Here is a 23,541-nt window from a genome sequence, read left to right as displayed (position 1 = left end):
AGAACATCGACAATGGGAGAGCCGACATTTCTGACATGGTAAGTAACCATTTGGCTATCCCAAATTCAACAACTACCAGTAAAACAAACCCACCAATGTAGGGGGCTGTGCCTCCCACACCTCCCCTTAATAAATATTCCAACTCCGAAAACGCACTGCCGTGGGGGTAAGGGGCAAAGTTCGGGTTGATGGCCAAATGGTTACTTACAGTGTGTTAAACATCGGCTCTCCCGTTGTCGATGTTCTGCCATGTCGGTGAAGTTGGTTTCAATGGAGTGGGCTGTCGATTAACTAAAGGTAGCCCAAATATACATATATGTATAACATTTTTTTTTTTACAATTTCAAGGGTATCAACATGAATGAGACTTTAATTTGAAGTGCTCTATTTGTTTGTGAACAAACTGTTTTGTAGACAAATCAGGGGGTTCAAATGCATTATGGAAAGGGAGTTGTTATATTTGACTTGACTTAAAACTTATATAGGGCAAATTAATACATTTATCTAATGTGAAGGTAAAGGTCTTTTATACTGACCAACATAAGGGCTATTATTCTGGGTCTATACTAAAACTGCAAAAGCCCATTTAAGCGAATATGTAAACGTCAACACATATTGCGCGAACCACGAATACACCGAACGCTCTAAACCGCGAAATTCAAAATCTCGAACCGGCATAGTTGGCCAACCCCACTGCTCGCTACATACTACCCACCCAAACAAAATAAATAAACCACATACATACACTAACTGAAACCCCACTTCTAACCCTACACTAAACCATACATACATTACTATCTATGCACTTACCTTAACCCACACCCTAACTCTAAGGTTCGTAACTATTCACACTTACCTTAATGAGCTATACCCAAACAAAATAAATAATCCACACACATGCACTTAACAAAACCCTATTTCTAGCCCTACACTAAACCTTACATTCATTACTATCTATGCACTTACCTTAACCCGCACCGTAACCCTAAGGTCATTAACTATCACACACTTAACTTACGGAGCTATACAGCAGAAGGGCCAACTATGCCAATTTGAGATTTTGAATTTCACGGTTTAGGGCATTCAGTGTACTCGTGGTTCATGCAACATGTGTCGACGTTTATGTTTTTGCTTAAATGGGCTTTCGTGGTTCTAATATAGACCCATTATTTTTGTGGAAAGGGAAGACACTTGATGAAGACTATAGAAAAAGATGGGATGATATTTGTGGAGAAAGAACATATATTAAAAACTCAGTATTGCTGATTGTAATAATTGCAAGAAGAGAGGTCATTTTTGGATAGTCTGTCCTGAAAATGTGTTAGGGAAAGTTACTGGAAAAAGGCTCAATACATAAAGGTGAATAAGGCCATAAGAAAGTGGCATAAGTGAAGGCAGAATTATACAGGAATAATTGACTGATCAGTGGTAAAAGGCAGTTGTTGCACACATTAGTGCAAAAATGTGGGCAGCGTTGATGACCACAGTGAAACTGTGTCAGCTGTACATGATAACAATGAGATGTTGCAGATTGATTTAAATGCAGTGATGGTGAAAGGTATTGGTGAGTATAGTGAATATGAAATCACCCTGTCTAGGAAATGTGATGCTTATAGGCTTACTCAGAAACTGTGACAGAAAGGGAGGATAACGAAACATTGAGTACAGTAGAAACTATTTGAGAATTAGTCAATACTAGAAAAAAAGTTGATGTATCAAAAAGGAAGAAAAAGAAATGAGGAAATTAAAGGAAAATACATTTTTTAAAAATTCACAGCATAAAAAAATCAAGCCATAAGTCATGTTGTTTTACACTGGCTGAAAAGACAAGAGGCTGATGTTTTATTAAAAAGCATAAAATGTCTATCAGAATTTCAGAGAAACAAGTTTGAAAATTTTAGGTGGAGATAATATCTTTTGGGGGTGAAGATTATTGAGCGATGGATATTTTATTCATAAAGAATTTGGCTATGATAGTTCAGTCTATCAGGGTTAGATTAGTGGCACAAATGATTGACAAAGGTGCAGGGAGGGATGGCTGAGCCCATCCCAGGTGGGAGGATGTTCATCAATGATGCTCCCTCAGGTGAGGTGTGGTTCAAATAGAGGATTGCCCCTCAGACATAATCAATGAGTATGGGAGGCAGAGCAGGGACAGGCTGGGGCATATAATGAATTCCTCCAGGATAGAAGCAGAGGCAGCCAAGACCCCAGAACTTGCTTAGGATCCACAACCAGCCCTAGCAATACAGGCATAAGTCCAGGGGGATAAGGAGATGAGCTGGTAGCCCCAGCATTGACATGGGCTCTAGGGACTGGGCTGGTTTGGTGATATCCCAAGGGAAACCAAAAAAATATATATATATAATTTGGGTATGATTTTTCGAAAATTTACAATAGCATAGTATGGAAGGATTTTGTAAGTTGATTGTAAAATAGTAAATAAATGTTTAGACTGTATTCCATATGTGCTCCCATTAAGGCCAGTTAAAGGGTAGAATTATTCAAAAATTTAAGATAATATCAAATGGCAAATATTGTTCTAATATATAGGGTATAACCTAAATTGCTGTTTGGATACAAAAGTAAAAAATACAGTAAAATATTGAAAGAGGTATTAACCAGAACTAATATGAAAATAGCACAGTAAATTCATTACGCATACAGAAAAGGGGAGAAGCTACCACTAAAACTATTTTATGTTCAAATATAATTAAAGATGCTTATGCTGAGGTTATCATAGCAGATTTATCTGATTACAAAGCTATCATCATGATTATGAATGGTGAAAATGTAGCAAAAAAACAGGGAAGGGCATTTTCGGCATAGATGTACCTTTAATACAGATTAGATTAAACTCTGAATGGTTATGGAATGACAATGTAAACATATGTTTTTATGAAACCTGAAAAGAATGGTGACAGGAATATAAATCTAAGGCATGAAATGAATAACTGAAGTTAAGGGTGAAATACTTCAAAGGAAAGGGAGAATAATATAGGTGGGATATGACAAAATTGCATATTCTTGCAAAAGGAAAATATGCAATATTATAAGGCATTAAAGTATTTATTTAGATTTAAGGAAGAATGAATAAAATAATGGTTAAATAAAAAGTACGTAATAGCAAGCAAAAAGAAAAAAAGTGAATGCATTATTAGCAACAGAAGTGAAAAAGAGGAATACCTACAATGGTAGAGTAACAGATAAATAGGGTGTTTATGAACTCTGGAAGAAAATAGATGCTGTTTTTCTTACTTTATAATGTATGGAGGAAGTATAAAGAAAATATGTTGGAAAGTGAAGATGATAACAGAAGAAGTAAAGAAAAGTGGAATCTCTTCAGGGAGCAGAGTTTACTTTCCATGAGGTTTAGTTGCTCGAACAGCCCAGCACTGATGCCCATTGCACATTCTGCTTATAGGGAATTCCAAATGAGCATGCAATGAAAAACAGAGAAATGGGACAGGCCAATCTTCTGGACTTGTAATTGGCCTACTCCCTACCACATGCCAGTGACTCTCACCATAGGGGGCAAGAATGGACTATTAAAAGTCCTTCATAGGTAGGTACTAGGCTATTGGCCCTAGGGTCTATATAAGCCTAGCCAAAAAGGTACCCTGGCTTTCACCACCCAAGAAAATTATTTTCCTGTGCCTCTGTCAAGCAGCACCACAGAAGTGATCCCCGGGGTAAATTTCTATCTCCCATCCAATCATCAATATTTTTCTTGAAGAGTGCTAATGACTAATGAGGAGCTTTGTTTGATATAGATAGGTAGTTGTTTCCAGAGTATGGGAGGTCTCTGGGACAGGAATCTATCCCTCCAGCATGTTCTATTTATTGTGGTGACAAGGTTTAGATCCCTAGAGCATGTAGCTCAGAGGGATAGGGATTTCTTTAAGTGAAGCATGTCCAACAGCTCTGGGTTTGACATAGCTTTGTATGTTAGGCAGAGTTTGCCTCAGAGTAGGCAATATGCGACGGAGTAAAGCTGGAGTTTTTTGAGACGGTCTGCATAGGGCATCTATTTCAGGCTGGTCATCCTCTTTGTGAGGTATTTCTGTGGTCTTTCCAGCTGTTGTAGATGTCTTACATACCAAAAGGGGCGCTGTACTCTATAATGGATCTAATGAGTGATGAGTAGAGGGGAACAATGACCTCTTTTTTCCTGGATGAGAAACCTTTTGTGATGAGGTATGCCATGTAGAAGGATTTCCTGACTACTGTGGTGATGTGATTATCATAGGAGAGACTACTGTCCACCTATTTCCCAAGGTCTCTCATCACACCTTTGGTGTTAAGTAGACTACTGCCTATGTGGTAGTGCATGGATACAGAGTTTTTACCAAAAGGGATGACAATGCACTTTTTGCCATTGAGCTTGAGGCCATGGGTTTGACACCAGGCATCTGTCTCAGTGAGGCCCTTGTGTAGGATGTCCACATCATTAGGAGTTTCGATTATGGCTCCTAGTTTGCAATCATTTGCAGACTTCGTTAGCCAAAGACCTTCTGTGTTAGCTTGTACTTCAGAGAAGTAGCTACCAAACAGAAGAGGACCCAGAACTGAACCCTGTGGAACTCCACTTGTCACTGGTCTGAAGTCGGATTTGGAGTCTGCTACTTTCACAGTATGGGTTCTGTCAGTAAGCCATTTGGCAACCCATCTTGTGACATAGGGATTTATACCTAGTTTAGTGAGTTTATCTACAATTCCAGAGTGGGGGGACGGTGTTGACAGCCTTGGCGATATCTAGAGAGGCTGTGTGACCCACCTTACCCTCATCTACGGCTTTGGTGACCGCTTCAAAGAAGTATATCAGGTTTAGGAGACATGATCTGCCTTTTACAAACCCAAACTGGGTGGGGTCCAGAGTTTGGAGATTACCAATGTCATTGTTTATAAGTTCCATGATGATACATTCCATAGCCTTGCAGACCAGGCTCGTCAGGCTAATGCGGCAGTCATTCCCCGGGTCTGGGGTGGCTCCCCCCTTTGTGGAGTGGGATGACCATCACTGTGCACCATTCAGTGGGCACAAAGCATGAGGTAAGGCTATGATTGAACATGGTACTTGGGTGGGGTGCCAGTTCGTTCTGTAGTTCGTGTAGAACACAGCCTGGGATGTTGTCAGGTCCCATGGATGCTGTGTTCTTGGCTTTGGAGAGTGTGGTTTTTACCTGTGCAGCTGTGATTACAGGAACTTTGCATTCTTCTGGTATAGAGATGGGCCCTTTAGGGGGAGAGAGGGGAGGTAAAGTTAGCACTGAACCTATCTGTCAGGATGTTGGCAATATCAATTGGTTCTGTATATTTAGTGCCATTGTGCTGTAACTCAGAGCAGATCTGAGTGTTGCCATTGAGATTCTTGACATAGCTATAGAATGCTTTGTGGTTGTCTTTAGAATCAGTGGTGATTTTGTTTTCGTAACTAGCTTTGGAGGATTTTATGAGGGATCTCAGCTTCTTACTGAGGCTGACCAGGGAGTTCCTCCAGTCATGGGATTTTACTCTTTTTTGCAACATTTTATTTCTTCTGTTGTAGAGTTTGTTTAAGGCAGGGGACCACCAGATTGGCTTCCTTTCTTGGAGGATAGCATCTTGGTTCTGTTAGGCACTGCACAATCCATGTACTCGTGTAAGTGCTTATAAAGTGCATTTGTGTACGATTCAGCAGTCGTACCTCTATTGTCAGTCTGCATGGGTGTCATGAAGTTTGCCACTTCTGTCTTAAGAAGCATGAAGTTGGCTTTGGAGAAATTTTTTATGGTGGTTTCCCTAATGTGGGGTGGGGATGGGATGTGGATGTCTAGGGTGATTAGCTTGTGGTCGGATATGACCAACGAGGAACTGACCTCTGGTGTGGAACACCAGTTGCCTATGTTGGTAATGATCAGGTCTAGGATATTGCTGCCCCTGGTGGGGGTGTGGAAAAGTTGATCCAAGGCACTGGAATTTATGAATTCCAGAAAACATTGAGCAAAAGAGTTGGTACATGAGTAGTTTTCCCAGTTAATGGTAGGGTAGTTGAAATCACCCATTATTAGGGTGTTAGATTGTACCCTAATATTTTCCAGTGTCAAAAAATGAGGAGTGGGCATCCTAGGGCATGGTGGGGGATTTGTAGCAAGCTACAATTTGGATTGCAGTCTTGCCCAGAGTTAGTTGCACTTTGATAATCTGGGATGCATTATGCTTAGCAACCAGCCTGGAGGTGTGGATATCCTTAATGAATATGGACACACCTCTGCCTTTAGTGTTTAAGCCCAGGTTAGGTGGCCAAAAGGTGTGGTATGAATTATAGCCTGGTAATGCAGGGGTGCTCTCTGGAGCCTTGAAGCAGGTCTCTGTCACTGCACAGATGTCAGTGTTTTCCATTTTAAGGAGTGCCTCGAGTGAGTGCATTTTGAGGATTAGACTTCTAGCATTGAGTAGCATTACCCTCAGATTTTGCTTGCTTGTACCTGTTACAGTGGTGAATTTGTCATTTGAAACTTGCCTAAAAAAGGCACTATAGGGGTGGCAAGAGCTTTAGCCAGTATCTGGAATCCCATGGGCGACATGTGCAGGCTATCTCTGGCAAAGCATCATGGTCTGTCGATCATGTCATCCCAGGCAGACAGATACTGGATCCCCTTAGAATGACACCAGAAGCTTAGCCAATTGTTGAAGTCAGTCATTTTGTCCTTGTACTGTGCTATCATTCTGGGTGATGGCAGGATGCTACTCAGGGCTAGGGTCATACCTGCCTGGGCTACAAGATTGGGCAGCTCCTCCATGTCTTTTTTCATGTAGTCCAGGGAGATACATCTCAGGTCATTCACACCAACATGGATAATGACAGAGTCATATTTGTACTTGTTGTGGCGTGACCTGAGTGCGTGCATTATGTGGTAGATCCTGGCACCCAACAGGCATCTGACAGTAACTTTCTCCTTGTTTAGCCTGGTGAGTGGAACATCAGTGTGCCTGACTATAGAGTCGTCTATGACTAGAGTGTTGGGGTATGTTGTTATGCCTTATCGGCTGTGGTTGAGTGGCACACTGAGTTTGTAGGTTATGTGTCTTTTGGGTTGTGTTGGAGGGTGGAGGCTGCTTGTGTTTCTGCTTGAGATGTCCCTGTTTCTTGGGAAGAGTTTTATTGAGAGCCTCTGCGAATGTAGGTGTGTGTTTTGTGTTTTTATGTGTGTGCTTTGGTGGTGAAGGTTTTGAGGGACTATATGATGAATGTGGTGTAGTGCAAGTGTTTACCCTCTCCTCTTGACTGTCTAGTCCAGTCTTGGGTGAAGAGAGCTTTACTTCCAGTTTGGCTATATAAGTGCATGTCTCACAGGTTGTAGTGTTGGGTGGTAGGAGGACAGGGTTGTCTGTGTACATGAGGCAATTGATGCATTGCTCTAAGATGCTCAGATTCATCAGGTAGACAGGAGAAAACACTGGGAGCTGACCCTTAGACATGCCTGGATAGGTGCTTATTTATTAAGTACTAAAACCTGTTTTCCTCTAGACAAGTGAGGAAAGTTGAATGCTGTAGTAATTTAGTGCTTACAACAAGTTCTGAACAAGTGCTGAGCTCAAAGAAACAGAGTTGATTGCTAAAACTAAAACTGGCTAGTTCTAAGGGAAAATTCGAAGAGCAGACTTTATTGCACCGAGAATAGTCTAACCCTAGCTAAGTGGCGATGCATAAAGTGTTTTTTTTTTGTTTTTGTGATTTTTTTGTTTTTTTTAGATAAGCTACCTAGTGCTTACCACTTCCACTGATAAGCTAGAAGGCTTCCCTCCAACACAGAAAGGCTTGGGGTCTCAGAAACTTACAAACAGTCCTGGATACAGCAAATCTGTATCTGGACTAGACTACTTAAACAAGCTTAGAATTTTTTTTTTTGTAAAGTGGAAAGGGAGAAGGGAGGAGAAGTAGATAATTCAAGGTTAAGAAACTAAGTGGGTTGGCCTTCTCAAATGTTCTCCCTGTATTAGGTAGAATGAGGTAATGACACTAGACTGGGAGGAGTGTCCCAGATCAAATTTACAGTAGGGGTGGGCAACTGCAAAGCCACCAAGTATAAGAACAGGATACCAATAGAGAGGGAGGGTGAGAAACAAAAATCAGAACAAACAAACCCAAACAGGTGCTTAACAATTGTAGAAAATTTTCAGTTAATACTTTATACACAGTGAAACTAGCTAGAAAAGTATGCAACAGACAAAAATACTATAAATAACTCGTAAAAATAAGCAAAAATCAGGATACTTAATGTTATATATATCACAGATCAGTTTGTTCAGTGCCCTTTCTCTGACTAGCTCAGTGTGAAATGGCAGAAACACTCACAATTTAACTTCTTAAGTAACAAAGTTGAAACCTGAAGCAACTTTAAAAAAAAGCTTGAAAGAACTAATGAGGTGCTTACTCCAAGCCGTAGTCCAGGTAACCCCAATCAGCCAATGACCCTCAAACTGAAATGCTATACTGACTTTGGCTAAACTAAGATGGCCTGGAACATGTGCTCAGACACACAGCCTCTACCAACAAACAAGTAGGCCCAAAACACAAGCCTGAATATGGACAGTGCTACAACTACCCACACTACTTAGGAAGAAAAAACTGCAGAAATGTTTAAACAGATAAAGGATCAAGGAGATTCTAGAGAATGCTTTTAACTGCAAACAATTAAGTTATAGGATACACTTCTTGACAGGAAATCAGAACAAACAAACCCAAACAGATGCTTAACAATTGTAGAACATTTTCAGTTAATACCTCACACACAATGAAACTAGCTAGAAAAGTATGCAGCAGACAATAAAAGTGCTATACATAACTCATAAAAATAAGCAAAAAACAGGATACTTAATATTATATATCACAGATCAGTTTGCTCAGTGCCCTTCCTCCGATTAGCTCAGTGTGAAATGTCAGAAACACTCACAAGTTAACTTCTTAAGTAACAAAGTTGAAACCTGAAACAACTTTAACAAAAGCTTGAAAAAAACAATGAGGTGCTTACTCCAAGCCGTAGTCCAGGTAACCTCAATCAGCCAATGACCATAAACACTTATTTCTCACTGAAATACTATACTGGCTTTGGCTAAATTAAGATGGCCTGGAACATGTGCTCAGACACACAGCCTCTACCAACAAACAACTAGGCCCAAAACACAATCCTGAATATGGACAATGCTACAACTACCCACACTACTTAGGTAGAAAAAACTGCAGAAATGTTTAAACAGATAAAGGATCAAGGAGACTCTAGAGAATGCTTTTAACTGCAAACAATTAAGTTATATGACACACTCCTTGGCAGGAAATCAGAACAAACAAACCCAAACAGATGCTTAACAATTGTAGAAAATTTCCAGTTAATACCTCACACACAGTGAAACTAGTTAGAAAAGTATGCAGCAGACAATAAAAGTGCTATAAATAACTCATAAAAATAAGCAAAAAACAGGATACGTAACGTTATATATCACAGATCAGTTTGCTCAGTGCCCTTCCTCTAATTAGCTCAGTGTTGTCAGATTTCATATAGCCTGCTTGTCTAGGCACTGTTCTGTATAAAGATTTCCATCTCAGGTTTTATTGCATATCATACTTACTAATTTCTTGGTATCTATCCAACATGTCCATTCCAACACTTTCAGAAGATTACACATGTTTATCTGTTAAATAGTCTGTAATTTACTAAGCTTTTTTTACACGTTTTCCCCCAATCTCTTAGAACATAGAAAAGTTAGTTTAATTTCAGTATGCAATAGCTGTAATTCATGAATGAATTAGTGCTGTTTGTTTGTTTGTTGTCACAGAAATGACATTCACTCAGATTTGGAAGAACTGCCTAAATGTGTGATTAATAGTAATATGCAAGGTGAGAAGTATTGTTAATTATGTAGTGGAGTACAGAATGAATATGCCACACTGTAAGCTATGAGTTTAGGTGCTGAAGTAGCTACAATATACACTTCAACTTTCTTCAAATTTTTTTTTATTTAGTCATACTATTTATTGATAAACCTACTGTTTGTTTGCATATATGCACTGCACTCTGTTTTGGGGCATGAAATGACTTAAAATGTGACACCCTCTTCTATTCCTTCTATGGTAACTTCCATTTCTTTATACACCTACTTAATATAACATTTTAAATCTCAAAGTGAAAAATGAAAGGAAATAAGTGAAGGTATTCTCAGAATATAGTCAGTTCCTTATAACAAAATGGCAGAAATGTTTAAGATGCACCAAACTAGTGTTATGTTGGCACAGAGAGGAAATGCCATTCTCACAGCAGTTAACTAACATTCCTTCCATGCATACTGTACAGCAGTTTCAATGTCCTTACACTTCATCCAAGGATGTAACAGCCCAAAATAGCTTTCTTTTCAGTGATTCCAAAAAACTGCTTCATCTGTTGTTTGATGTATCATATGGAATGATCCTACATGCCTTATTTTGTATTTTAATTGAGATGCTGTCTGCTTGCTTTCGTGGTTGTATTTTCATTATTCTGTTTGAAACTTTTCTTTTTTTTGGTCTCTCCTCAAATTGGATTTCTACTCAGTAGACTAAAAAAATAAAAAAAATAAATAGTTTAGTAGGTATGGTACATTTAAATTTTTATAGGTGAATCATATGTCGGAAGAAAGTGTTAGTCATTTAAGTGACTGCCATTGATTCATAGGATAGGGATTCAGACACATTTGTCATGGGGTCTAACACCCCTGCTTTAGCAAGTCATTTCCAGATATTTTACAAACAGCAGGATGATATAAAATGTCTATAATTGCCTCAAGCTCCATGTTTGACACTTTCAATGGAGGATCCAATCATTTGTTGTCAGGATTCTGAATTACTGGTTTAAATATACTTTTTTCCATAATTATGCATTTCCAAAACAATAACCAGTTTAGTATAAATTCTTAATCTACCCATGTTCTCAAATGTAACAGTAATTATTTTTTTTCTGATACATAAGTTTTCACACATGAATGTACCACTTTATTTCATATGTAACTGACATTGTCGTTTATATTACTATGCTCAGCATACATGATGTAACCTGTTTTGTGTATGATGCTGGATGTACTGTATTTGTATAACTTGATGCTGGAGCTTTTCTCCCCGGGCCTTCTCTGAAAATGGACCTGGTCCAGTCGGAATTTCCCGGTTAACAAATGTAAAATAAATAAATAAAATAAATAATAAATATGCAGCATTCCTTATGTATTCTAAAACTATATTTAATTTGTTCTTTCTTAAGGGCCCTTAGACTAAATTATGATTTTTTTTCTAAATTCCTTACAGTTTGATTTTGTCACAGCACATTCAGGAAAAAGTCAAAGCTTAAATGCAAATATAATACATGGAGTGAACCCCTCCTAACTAATATCTGTACCATATCCCAGTATCTATCATCAGTCTCCAAAACAAGCAAGGAGGAGACATGGACACCCCAGTAAAGTTCTAAACTAAAGGTAGTGAGGGCTTGTCTCATTTGTTCTATCCTATACATGTAGTGACATCAGTGTTTTTTGCATACACATGCACGTGTGCATGCATGCACGCACACAAACACACTGCTATTAATGGCCTGCAAACAGTTCCCATCATTTGACTGAGATAGTGGCTCCATTTTATTCTCCACAGAAACTGTAATCAGACAAGAAACCAACTCTCCCCAATGGGATGAAGTTGTCGGAGAAATAAAACAACTGTTCATCATTGCTTTAAAGCCAGTGCAACATATTTAATAAATGATTTATTTGTAAGTCAATAAGTAAATTAGGACAGATCACTGTGGTACTCAAACATCTCAACTTTGTAGCTAAATAATCAGGGACAAAGGTCCGAAACTAAGGGCAATTTGTTGATATTATACTAATTCACTTAGATAGCAGGCTTTGTATCAGCATCACATCCTAAGAATAAAACTCAAATGACTGGCATTACTGACTCACTGTCAATCTCAGTGACTTACCAGAGACTCAAAGATTATTATGAAAGACATTTTATTATTTTTATTTATTTTATTTTACAGTTCTTTACTGGGAAGGTCCGACTGGACACAGGTCGATTTTCAGCGGAGGCCCGGGGAGAAAAGCTCCAAGTATAGCAAAATACACAACAGTATACAACAATACTATAAAATATAATACAGTGTTGTACAAAAACAGTGGCTGAATGTTCACTGAGGTTTGGTAGTAGTAGAATATAATACAGTGATAAACTTATTTACAAGATAAGACATAGCTTGGTAAGGTTGAGCATACTTAGGAAACAGTATAGTAGAATACAGTACAGTGAAAAATGTATTCACAGGGTAAAACATAAAGTAGCTAGATGTAGTTGAGCATACTTGGCAAACAATATAAAAAATTATCATTGCTGTCTAAATGAGGGTTAGTATAGGCTAACCTGGGGGGTGACCTGGACATAGCCATTTCTTTAATTAATGTGTTTTGAGTAGTTTTTTGAACTGGTTAGTTGAGGATGTAGAAGTGAGGTGCTCTGGGAGAGCATTCCAGCGTCTGGCAATGGATCAGGCAAAGAGAGATTTGCCAGCTTCATTTCTGTGTTTGATGACATTTAAGAGGTTCATGTGTGCAGATCTTAAGTTTCTGGAGGATTTATAGGGGCTGATTAGTTTTTTCAGGGCAGGTGTTTTGTCAGGATGGTAGTAGAGTATATGTGCGATTGTTAGTTGGTTGAGTAGGAGCAGCTGTGGAAACTCTGGCCAGTTCAGTTGCTCAAGGGCTAGGCAATGATGGGACCTATGGGTGGCCTCGGAAGTGAACTTGGCAGTCTTGTTGTAGCAAGATTCCATCTTGGATAGTTCTGTTTGGTGTAGGTTAGTTAAGATAGGGGAGGCATATAGGAGGACGGATAGTAGACGGGTTCTAGCAATGGTGGTTTGATATGTTTGGTCATGTATTGGTGGTTCCTATAGAGGAGGCCCATCTTTTTGTTGACCTTTTTGATTGTTTGGGCGATATGGAAGTCAAATTTCAGATTACAGTCCATTTCAATGCCTAGGAGTTTAGTGTGTGGAGTTGGGGTGATGAGTGTATTATCTTTAGATTTTATGATGAAACTATTGTATATGGGAGGAGATCTACCAAGGTAGAAGAGAATGAGTTTGTGTTTTTTTTGGGATTGAGTATAAGCTTGATGTTAGCAAACCATTCTTCTGCTAAGGTAATTTATTTTGGGTTATGGTTTTTAGATTGTTCAGGGTGGGTGTGGCGCATATGAGAGTGGTGTCATCTGCATATTGCACTATAGTAACAGAGAGTGAAGATGATGCAATTTGGTTGGTAAATATTGAGAATAGTAATGGACCGCGGATGGACCCTTGAGGGACACCTAGAGATACTGGCAGTAAGGGAGACAGTTGGTTCTGCCATAGGACTGCTTGGTGGCGGTTAGATAAGTAGTTACCAAACCAGGATATGGTAGAGGAGCTTATGTTAAGGATGGTGAGGGTATTCAGGAGCATTTTATGGTTGACCATATCAAAGGCCTTGGACAAGTCTAAGAATATTGAGGATACTAGCAGTCCATTGTTTCTGTGGGTATTGACAATGTCGGTAAATGAGAGCAGAGCAGAGGTTGTGCTGTGGGAAGATCTAAAGCCATGCTGGGATGAGGATAGTAGGCTGTGTTTTAGGAGGTAGTGCATAAGCTGGGAATGGACTATTCTCTCTAATATTTTTGATAGGGGTGATAAAATTGTTATAGGTCAATAGTTTGTGAGTTCATGGGATTAACCACCTTTATGCAAAGGTATAATGTGAGATATTTTCCAAGAGGTGGGTATTTTGCATTCTGTAATTGATATGTTAATGAGGATAGACACAGGATACGCTATAGCTTCTGCAGTAATCTGTAGGAATTTTGCAGGTAGGTTGTCAGCTGCTAGCGTGGTTGGTTTAAGTTTTCTGAGGAGCTTAGCAATTGTATTAGTGGCAACTGGGTGCAGGGAGAAACTGGGTTGGGTATTATCTGCATTGGAAAGGGTTGGGGTTGCTGATATTGTGGGTTTGGTGTTAGTGGTTTGTGTATTGGCAAGGGCTTGGATTGTATCAGTGAAGTATTTGTTAAATTTGGTGGGGATGTTGTCTAGGTTATTTGGTAACACAGGGGAAGGAGTGGTTGTTTTTCCTGGGTGTAGCAGGTTATTTATTGAGGCCCAGAATTTTTGAAGTTTGTTGGTGTGTTTATCCTGTAAAGTCTTATAGTAGTTAGTTTTGTCAAGTTTTGTTAGTCTCCTGTAAAGTCTTATAGTAGTTAGTTTTGTCAAGTTTTGTTAGTCTTTTGGCTTGGTTACGGAGCTCGTGGTATCTCTGTTTTGAGACAGGGGTTTTATGTTTGTGGAGTTGCAACCAGGCTTTGTCTCTTTCTTTCATTATGGACCTTGTTTTGGTGCATGGTTGGTTTTAATTCTAGTGGCCCTGGGTGGAGCATGGGAGTCTAAGATGTTTAGAAAGGTTGAGTTAAAGTACTTCACTGCTTCATCTAGTTATAGTTGTTTTAAGGGAGTCCAGATACAGCTTTCTAGTGAGTCGATTCGATCTTGTGCCCTAAAGTTGTTTTTGTTACGTATGACCCTAAGGATGGGCTGATTTGGTTGGTGAGACCAGTGTCTAACTAAGTACGTTGCTTGATGGTCACTCAGGCTGTCAGGGAGAGAACCTGATTGGTGGGTATGGTTGGGGTTGGTTAGTAATATCCAGTCCAGGACTGACTGTCTTTTAGTGGTTTTATCTATTCTTGTGGGGGTAGTTATGACTTGGTGTAAACCCATGGATGTTAATGTGGGTAGAGGGGTTTTGTCTGGTACATTCAGACCAATCAATGTTAAAGTCACCTAGGAGTATGATTTCTTGTGGAAGGGATGAAGCTAACCAGTGGAGAAGATTTTCGAGTATGCCAATATTATTGCCTGGTGGGATGTACCCTCCAGCAATAATAATGTGTTTATTGGAGTTGAGTTTTAGTCTGGCTAGAATAAGTTCCATGTCATGCACCTCCTGGGAGTTGCATTCAAATTGTTTTATAGAGAGGTGGTTTTGGTACAGTACTGCCATGCCTCCTCCCTGTTTTCCTGTCCTATCTTTGCATATTATATTGTAGCCTGGGCAAGGGCGCCCGCAGGCAGGTGCAAGGGGGTGCACTTGTACCCCCCTGGAATCGCCTGGCCAGGAGATTAATTTACTTCAACTTAAAACAAAAATTTGTAAGGGCGTTGTTCTTTAAGAATGCTCTTTGCATCCAGTCATTCAAACGGAACAGGTACTTGCGCATGGGTGCTGGAACTATAGAGCGAGGGAATGCCCGCCCACTTTTACAGCAGCAAGACCTTTAAACACTCATGCATCGCACACTATTTAAACAGAAAAGTAAAAATGGTGGCAGATCATCCACGGTAAGGAGAGCTTCCCCCAAGGCTGTGTGTAATGTTCCGTTTATTATTTACTGCATCCATTCAGTAGCTGGTGTGTGTGTGTGTTTGTGTGTACATGTGTGTGTGTTTCTGAGTGTGTGGATAAGAAAAAGTAAGCTCTTTTGTCACAAGTCACAGATGAGGTGAATAAATATAAGACAGGAATGTCATGAAGTGTTGATACCTTCCCTGAGTGAATGTAGAAGGAAGACCTTAAAGATGACTAAAGTTAATAAAGGCTTCTCTCAGGAAAAGTAACTAATTTTCAGAACTTTTTACACTTAAAGGAAGGGGCTCAGTGCAATATCTGTAAAAGCAGACTCTGAGCACAAACACATGAGTCAGTGGAAAACAACTGGTAACACTATGACTTGAAATTCTGAAAGTAAGCAGAAAATTTGAATACTGCTTATCAAACTGAATAGAAAGAAGATATTACAGCAGATAGAGAGGTGCATTATAATCTCAGCTTCTGGGGTTATGCAATGTATTGTGTTAAAGATAATAGTTGACTAGAAACAAAGCCAGAGGCATAGCTCGCTCAACCAGTGCCATATGCCAGAGCACTGAATTAGCTCCCCATCATATATACTGTATGTGTGTCTTTTTTATTTTAGCTAAAGCATGCAAGCACAATGTTGTAGACTGTGGTGAAAACCATAAGGAGTAAGGCAATGGTAGGATTCAGCGTATAAGCCGTGGCCTGGCTGTAAATCAAGGAAGTAGGTTCCATCACGGAAGATAAAGGTATGCTAGGATGACACATGGGGATGTTGCAGTAAGAACAGTTAACCTGTCTCTTTTATACAGGACAGTCCCTGTTTGTGTCCTGGTTTAAAATGGTAAATGTCTAGAGATTTTATGAACAAAGTTATTTCGTAAGTTCTTTCTAAAAGTTGAATAAAACCATCTTGTATGTGCAGCACTTTGATGCTATGCAACAACAGAAACAAATACAGTTCTACAAGAGTGAGCTTTTATTTTGTCCAAAAGCTGAAGTCTACTACTACTTTGCACTGGTTTATCCTAGAAAATCTTAACGTTTACAAAAGTCCAACATCAGGCATCCGAAAGATGGCAACCCTATTTGTAACCGATTAGAAGCTGATATCGTATGTTGTTACAAATAAGTGTTACCAGTTTTTGTGATTGGTATGTGTACGGTTGAAATGCGATTATGGTTGTAGCACCGGAGTTCAATGTAAAACCCCTTACTTGTGGATGAGGATAGTAGTTTGTAACTCTGTACAATTGTACAAACCTAAAAACAAGTTGATGGAAAAAATGTTCGCAGCAGTAGGGAATAAAGCATTATAAAGTAGAGGTTATTTTTGTGAGAGCAAAACCTAGTTTAGAGGTATATCACGTAAGAAGGGCCGTCAAGGTGCTACTGTCGGACGAACTTCCATCAGATAAATGCAAGGGTTTAGTCTAATATTTGAGTATGTTCCACCATGCTTGTTAACAGTCTTTCGGTTTGTCTAGATGTGCATCTCTGTGATCTTATGTTGTCATTTATTGGCTTCATCCAGGTTTTTTGCTAATGTTGAGAGCTGTGGTAAGAACTGATTTCACTGAATATGTTTGGGGGCTATATTCTCCCATTACTGGCTTTGTCCGGGTGTTTGCTAAGTGGTTGAGAGCTATGGTGAGAACTGAATTCACTTAATGTTTGGTGGTTGTAGTCACCCATTATTGGCTTTGTTCAGGTATTTTGTGCTAAGTGGTTGACAGCTGTGCTATGGTGAGAACTGAATTCACTAAATGGTAGATATTTAAGTTTCAGTCTTCCTCTTTCACAAAACAGTTGATTTGGCGTAGTGGTATGTTGCTCTGACTGTTTTGCAGGTCCCCTGGGTTCAAGACGCAGTGAAATGTATGGTGGTAACGCAGCATTTTATTCTAGCAACTTTCAAACATTATACAATGTTTAAAATGTGTCCCTGGTTTTTGGCCTTTTGCCCCCCCCCCCCCCCCCATAAATTTTGGCTTTTCCAGATTTCTTGTGCTGAAAAGTTCAGAGATACAGCTGAGTGTCGAGTAGATTTTACAAGGAGCTGAGAGCTGCAGGGGAGCAAAAGTTTAGTGCTGCTTTATGTTTAGTCTGCTTGCATTGTTAATAGCACAACAGATGGTGTACTTGCTTTAGATGCTGAAGGCTGTGGGTTCTACTCCCACAGTAGGTAAATGCATTGCTGATGCTGTATTGTGTTGTAAAGGGGGTGGATGCTGCAGTCTTTTGGCAAAGATACCTAGTAACTAGCAACCTGTTAACAGTTTGCTATCCATTCCCTATTGGTATTACTAGCTTTTCATTTTTTATTGCATGCAACAAAAGCAATTTATTCTTCAAGGGTAACAGGCACTTTATTTGTAGATTAAACAATGACATATAAAGTGTTTGCTAGCAGCAACCTCTTTATTAGTTACAAATGTTTTCAATGTGGAGTTTACTACTTCAGAGATTGTGTATATTTTTTACTGATACTGGTGGACTTGAGTAGACTTTTTATGATGGAAATGTTCTGAATTGGGCAGTTTTGTCATTGGTGGATGCTTTTTGTTTCATTGTTTACTGGAAAAATGTTCAAAACAATAAATTTAAAATGCCCTCTAACAACTGTACTGTATTGTACAAGGAATATAATGTAATACGGTCAGGAAGGTGTATCAAAGAGCACGTTATGTTCGAGGGGCCTATGATTTTGAAGACAGCCCAGAGTTAATATTTGCCATTGGCAAAATGTATTTTCTCTGAAAGTGGGTTTCAGTGCTGTTTCAATGCATGCAGTTTCAAGAGCAGAGAAGTTTTAATGTTAGTCTATTTTCATTGTGAGACTGCATTGCTTTAACAGATATGTTATTAGGGTTTGTGCTGTAAAATGCAAAATAAAACTTTCAAATGAAATCCTAAATCATCGCAGAAGTAAAGCAGTATGCACATTAGTGTTTATGATAAATGGGGCACAATAACCAAGGAATGTGCCGTTCAGTGCAACCTTCCCAGAACTAATTCAAGTCTGACCAGAATTATTTGGTGTGTGTATAAGAGGGAGGTAGCATACCCCTCAGCTGCCCAGATTTTTGCCCCATATTCCTCCTAAAAAGGATTGAAGTTGCTAAATGAGACATTTCAGTTTTAGATGTCATGTCATTTAGAAAAATGCATGCTAACACAAATCCTGTTACTCTTGCAATTTTCTAAGTTTCTGAGAGCCATATTTATAATCTATCCCTATTTATTTTAGGCTTTGTCCAGATTTCTTGCACTAAGGTTGAGGCCTTGAGGGGTGTGGTATGTTTGTGAGAGAGAAAGTGAAATGCCCAAGTTAGAGTTAGCAGGTGGAATTTTCAAGTGCATTTTCTAGGAACTGAGTTTTAAGGGAAGTTTACTGCTGCTCATGCAAAGTCTATTTATAATGTGCAACTGTTTTGTTTAGCAAATGGTATCTCTATTGTGGTATAAAGTTTTAAAGCTATGTTAGTAGCACCACAAGTAGAATACTTGCATCTTAATGTAAAAGCTTGAGGTTCTATTCCTACAGCATATACATTTGTATGCTGCAGTCCTCAGGATGTCCTCCTTTGGATGAAATGCCTAATAACTATGAACCTGTTTTTCAGCTTGTCATCCATTTTCTATTGCAATATACCAGCTTATCATTTTTAATTTAACATAGGCAATTTATTCTTTGCAGCAGGCACTGAATTTGTAGATGAAACACTGAAATATACAGTTGTTTTCTAGCAACACCATCTTCATTAGTTTCAGATATCTTTAATGTGGAATTATTCAGATTACTTCAGCAGAGACACTCAAGTGCTGCTGTATAATACAAGGGATATAATTCAGTTATATATTATAATTAATACAATTAGGTAAATCAAATAACTTTTGCATGGCCCTAATGGTGTGCAAAGAGCCTATTGAAAACAGTTCAAAGGTAAATAACCTGCCAGTGGCCAGATGCATTTTCTTTGAATGTGGGTTTCAATGCTGTTTCATTAAATGTGAGTTTCAAAAGTAGAGAAGCTTTAATGCCAAGTCTGTTTTCATTGTAAGACTATTGCTTTGTTTAGGTTTAGTAAATGTCTCAGTGTTTGGGATATAATGTTTGAAATAAAAGCTGTAAATTAAATCCAACTGCCTGTAATCATTGTAGAACTAAAGCATAAAACAGTATGCACACAGATTTGAACAGTGTCTACAGTAAATGGGGAGAAATAGCCAAGTAATGGGACACTGGAATGGCTGTGTGGGCGGGGCTTGGGGTGGGTGGACTTGGGCGGGGCTGTGTTGGCAGGGGGCGGGGTGAGCTATGTGGGTGGGGCTCTGGGTTTGCACCCCCCTGCAAAAAATTCTGCGGGCTCCCTTGAGCCTGGGGCAGTTATTTCGTTGTCGTGGTGCTCAGGTTTAAGTCATGTCGTGGTGTTCAGGTTTAAGCCATGTTTCTGTTAATACCACAATTACAGTTGTTTTATTTCTCCGACAACTTCATCCCATTGTGGAGAATTGGTTTCTTGTCTGACTACAGTTTCTGTGGAGAATGGAATGGAGCCAGTATCTCAGTCAGGTGCTAAAAAATATGATGAAAAATCAGGGACATTTTTCAGAATCAGCAACAGCTGAAAGCTGTGATGATCCTACCTCACAAATAGGTCTCCTAAGCATTTTCCTTCATTATCTGTCATTTCAGTGAGTCCATCTTTAGTGATGGATTATTTCCCTGAAATTCACAAACTTACCCTGAGGTTGTGTGAGCAGCGTGTTGGAGGTGGGGGTGCTTCCTGCCATCCACTTCACCCAGTGCTGCTAATTTAATGTAATATGTGTGGTTTGATAAAACAGTCCATCACTGAAGACTGACTCACTGAGTGGTAGCATAACTCACTTCTTCATCATAGTAAATGCCATACCATCTTCCACAGTTGTCAGTGAGAGCTTGGCCATGCAGACTTCATGAACATTCTATAATTACTCTGTCTGCTCTGCACTGATAGCTCACTGTTAAATCATTGAACTGAGACATAAACTACATACTTAATTTTTATTTAGGAAATCAGGTCAGAGTTTTGGACTTTGCTAATTGCATGCCTATATTTATCCTGAAGTATGCAGTGATAGCAATTCCAAGTTTTTCTTCTATGACCTGTACAGTAGAACTGATTAGTTTTTTGCCTTAACACTTCTGATTGTTCTGTGCTTGTCCTAATACGTTAATTTCCAACCCACAATGAAATCCTCCTATTTACAGTATGATATATGTACCACATCACTCTTTCCAACACAAACACAAAAGTAACTCAGATTCTGGAGCTCAGCCAGTTACTTATGTTTTGGAAAAGCATCTTAAAGCTACATTAAACATGTTGTACCACCTATTGTGTTACTTTATTCATTCTCTCCCAAAGATCACCAGAGGGCAAGCTCTTAAGAACTGCTGGATAGGTTTGCTTTTAAAATCTGCGGTGGTGGTGCTGCAGTAGCATTGTCACCTCACAGTAAGATGCTGTCCGGTTCGATTCTCAGCTAGAGCATCATCTGCATTGAGACATGCGTGAATGGACGTACCTTCGTTCAAGGTTGTGCGTCAGGGCTGGTAACTCAGCACGTAAAAATCAACTACCAATCATTAGTGGACTGGAGTTCCACTGTGGCGACCCCTAACCGGGAAAAGCCGAAAGACACAAACTCTTCCCAAGAATCCAAGTGTGTTGAACCCCCACCCTCACCATAGCTATTTCCATAGTGAGGTTGGAGAAGAACACCATGTGCTTTACTCAACCCCCTTAAAAGAACAGAGCAAGAAGCTGTGGTCTTATACCACAATCCTTGTAGGGCCTGGTAGTCAGACCAGTTAAAAGGAGCAGAACAAGAAGACATTCACCTATACCACACTCAGTCTATGATCCACTAGTCAGAACACCGAACAACCAGGCATTTACTATAACATGAGCCTTTGAAGATCAGCTAGTTAGAACACCTTAAACAAACAAAACAAGCAGGCATTTACCTATAACACGAGCCTTTGAAGATCAGCTAGTCAGAACACCTTAAACAAACAGAACAAGGAGGCACATACCTGTATTTTGGTCCTTCCAGGGCAGCTAGTCAGGACACCTTAAAATACATTACAGGAAAACATGTACTGGTACCATCATTCCAGTGTCAGATAGTCAGAACACCTTAGAGAAGCAGGCTAAGAAGACATGTCTGTATACCATGGTCCTTAAAGAGTTACATAACTTGTTCATTTCACAGTTCAGCTTGTATAAATGTGAGTATGCACACACATGAATGCACCATGCATATACTGTTCTATATGAACATATGATATAGGCACTGTCTGTTTCCATGCACCCTAGTCTTTGGTGGGAGAGAAAGGGAATTATGCAACATTTTTCTTTCTCTATTCCCTACCCGACAGAAGTACAGCTGATTCTAGCAAGCTTGATCACTAGTTTTTCAACTAGTCCTGTGACTGCCAGTTCAGTTTTCAAAGTGGGCTACAAACATTATATATGACCAAGATACCTTTCAGCATTTATAATTCATAAAGAATTATTTTTACATTCATCCCATATTATCTACTGTGAATCATGCATATAAAGAAACTCAGGAGAAGAAGGCTTGCCCCCCCTTCCTGCAAAAGCTCTCTGTTATTGTTGCATGGTGCAAGGTTTTGTTTTAGAGCATGCACAATGCCATGTCAATTTCTTATCGATTTTTGTGTGTTGACTTTAGAGATGTTGACATTTGGGTATTTTGATTATTTAAAGTATACACACACACACACACACACACACACACACACACACACACACACACACACACACACACACACACACACATATGTATTGAGCATGTGGGAGAAACAGACAAATGCAGGTTCTGTAAAACAAAATTGGAAACAGCCACACATCTTGTTGCTGGTTGTGATACACTAATGGCAGTATGCCCGTGTACTGAAAGGTATAATAATGTGGCAAAACTGTTGCATTGGGGATTGTGCAAACATTACAATATTGAAGTAGTTGAGAGGCATTGGAAACATGAGACAAAAAAGTATAGCGAATGATGGAGTTTACATCATATGGGATCACCCATTATTAACAGTTCAAAAAATAGATGCGAGAAAACCAGATACAGTAGTCCATGAAAAAAGGGAAAAGTAGCATTGATCACTGAAATTACCACACCCAGTGATTATAGTGTCTTATGTACAGAGAGAGACACAAAGTCATAAAATACCTGGATTTCCAGGCAGAAAAGAGGGCAATGTGGAAGAAGGATACCCAGACAGTTCCAAAAGTAGCAGAAGCAATGGGTCTTATAAAAATAATTTACAGTCTTATTTAGATATGCTACTGATACATGCAATTCTGTATGAACTGCAGAAGGAGTCAGTTCAGGGCACATTGCAGGTGTTGTGAAGAGCACTTTTGGCTAACATCAAAGACTGAAACAATACTAATTTCATGAACTTTAGTCATACTTTGACTTGGGAATGATGTCCATTCCCATCACGGTATTACAAACCCAAAAGACTTGGAGATTTTAAACAGTCATTTAAACACAAGTATCAGTATGACTCAGCCATAGTCTGTGTGGCTGTAAATGCCCTTAGATATAACTCCTTGGACTATATGAAGTTTAACATTTACCAGCATTCTACCTTCTTCAAGGATGATGCCACAATATGAACAGAAGATAACTGACTTTAATATTTGACCTAGGTTTTGGTCTTTAAAAAAGGGCATCATATTTCTCAGCCTGGGAGGGTATGGTCAACAGACCTCATTGCTTTGCCAGAGATGGTCTGCTTCTGTCCACTCTAAGCGTTCATGTATTGACTAAAACCTTGCCATCCCCCACGATGTCTTTATTAGGTACTGCCAAACTGATAAACCTTCTGATATAGCAAAACCAGCCCAAGAAAATCTAAAGGTATTACATCTCAGTGCCAGAAGTCTAAACAAGAAACTCTACTGCCTGCAAGCTCTCCTCACCCTGGAGAAGGTAGATGTCTCTGCAGTTACTACACATGGTTTAAAGCCATGGAGTACAACTCAGCAGTGCAGGGTTATAATG

The sequence above is a fragment of the Protopterus annectens genome, chromosome 1.part1 (genome assembly GCF_019279795.1).
Source record: "Protopterus annectens isolate FY-2018-M chromosome 1.part1, PAN1.0, whole genome shotgun sequence".
Classification (NCBI taxonomy): Eukaryota; Metazoa; Chordata; order Ceratodontiformes; family Protopteridae; genus Protopterus; species Protopterus annectens.
The sequence above is the reverse complement of the archived record's forward strand: the minus strand, read 5'-3'. Positions refer to the sequence as shown.